At 45.2% G+C, this 2015-nt stretch overlaps 1 long non-coding RNA gene across 1 annotated transcript in view; it reads left to right on the top strand.

The window, feature by feature from the left end:
• The window catches only part of LOC109370874, a 38962-nt gene extending 37537 nt beyond the window's left edge, over positions 1-1425 (top strand). Inside the window, exon 2 of the long non-coding RNA XR_004161925.1 lies at positions 921-1425. This is a non-coding gene — a long non-coding RNA (uncharacterized LOC109370874). The remainder of the gene's footprint in view (positions 1-920) is intronic.
• The last annotated feature ends 590 nt before the right edge of the window (positions 1426-2015 follow it).

The following is a 2015-nucleotide window of genomic DNA, read 5'->3' as shown; positions in this document are numbered from 1 at the left end:
GTTAGTGCCCTCGGAGCAGTAGGGCGGTGTTTACAAAGGTGCCGGTACCAGTTTAGCACGTCACTACGCTGTTTGTTTCTTTGCCTCTTTTTCCGGATTGGGGGCAGCCCAGCTCCAGGTAGAACGTTCCTAGTTGTGTAGGGTGGGCGGGCAGCCGGGCAGGCTGTTGTTAGGGCTGGCCGTGGCCCATTCGCAGTGCCTGTATGGATGTACAGCCCTCAGCGTGGTGCGTGTCAAACCGGATGATAGCAGTGTCGTGCAGCCCCTCCAGCAGAAGTGGGACTAGGGACATACAGAAATTGCATTCCTTTGTCTCTTAAATCCTCTGTTAGCCCAACCTAGATCTGTAAGAAAGGGTCTGTCCTTTCTTATTTGGGTTGTAAACTTTTGGGGACAGAAATTGCTGGTGCATGCATGTGTTTGTAAAGCTGTGCCTTTGCTTGAGATACGTGAAAACTTTTGCAATATTAATACAGGAAGAGCAGCATAAATTTAAAGTTTTTAAAGCAAGGTCTTATCTGTGAACTGAGAATTCTTTCTCTCTGCCAAGGAGGAAGAAAGGATATAGATAGCCTCTCACTGTTATGTGATTGCTGAACAAAGAAGGAAGTAATTAGGCCATACCCTTTCTGTGTTCCCTTCCCCGCATGGATGTGGATTTCAGGCTGACACTTAAAGAATCTTAAAGGTAGGGGAGGACGGGTTGCCTAGGAAAACAGCCTGAGTGATACTGAGCACATGCAAGGCATTGTGCACCAACCTCATCTGGCTTTGCTGCCAGCTGAAACAAGAAGTTAAGTATGATTCTGTTTTTCTCCTTCCATATTTCTTTTTCCCATTAGCTTTATAGTCAGTTAATGTTTATACAGACTGAGTCACCCATCCCTACCCAGCCACCAAAGAATGCATTTAATTCACAGCTCAAGAAGCAAACTGAATGTTTAAATTGACTCAACCTTTGTGAAGCCTTTATCCGTTCTGGAGGAGAGCGACTAAGTGAAACCAGGGAAGTCAGCCTGCAGTACCCAGCTTACAGCTCATGCTGTAGGATCGTTTTCACAAAGAACACTGCATGTTCAGAGCAGATTGGGAGTGGCATCATGAATTCTGGAGCCGGGACAATGGCTGCTTTTTGCAGTGCACAGAAGTGCAAAATGACTGGGCAGCGTCACAGAACATTTGGGGCTCTTCAGACTGTTTCTAGAAGTGTCAAGCCCTTAGAGTGCTAGGATTTGGATACCTTACAGGGATTTAATTTTCATAAAGTGCTGAATACACACTCTGAAAAACAGGATGCTTGAAACTTGTCATATGAAAAACCTCAGTTGTTGCCTTTCAAAAAATGTTTGCTCTTTGGCCAGTTTTTCAAATGTCATGATGATGGTATTAAAAAAAGCAATCAAATACAGACTATACAGCATTCAACCAAGCTTTGTTATTTGTTTTTGTTTTTTGTTTTTAATCTCCATATATGCTTGATATGCATTTGGACCACTAAAGGAATGTAATGCAGCTGGTTTGAAGGTGTAAGTCGCTAAGCTGTGTGTGGCTGGTTGTGGGAAGCATCCTTGATCTGTTCTCTAGGGACTCCAGCGGTATCTGGAGAGCCTCCTTTGCAGGATGCAGTGCCATTCCCAGTTCTCTGCCTGCTGTTCCATACCGAACCAATGCTTCAGCAACCGGGTAGCAAAGCAGCAGAGAAAGGGGGTAAATTGTCCCTCTTGATTTGCACGATTTCTGTTCAATATTTTTTGGTAAGCAGCCAGAAATCTCTCCACACTGCCGCTCTTTCTCCCTCCTATGCACACTGTCTCTAGCTTTTCCCTTTCCTTTTGTGCCAAGAATGTGGCAGGGGGAGGGGGAACCGCACAGGAAATGCCTCTTCTTTTCTCTAACGACATTTCCAGCTGCATTTGGATGGGAGAATTCGAGGAGGGGGAAAGCATCAAATCAGTGGAAAGTTGTTCAGCTGCCAAGTCAAACTGGTACATTTTAGCTCTGGAGACAGTAGAGCC

The sequence above is a fragment of the Meleagris gallopavo genome, chromosome 23 (assembly GCF_000146605.3).
Source record: "Meleagris gallopavo isolate NT-WF06-2002-E0010 breed Aviagen turkey brand Nicholas breeding stock chromosome 23, Turkey_5.1, whole genome shotgun sequence".
Lineage (NCBI taxonomy): Eukaryota > Metazoa > Chordata > Aves > Galliformes > Phasianidae > Meleagris > Meleagris gallopavo.
This window is presented reverse-complemented; position numbering and strand designations above follow the sequence as displayed.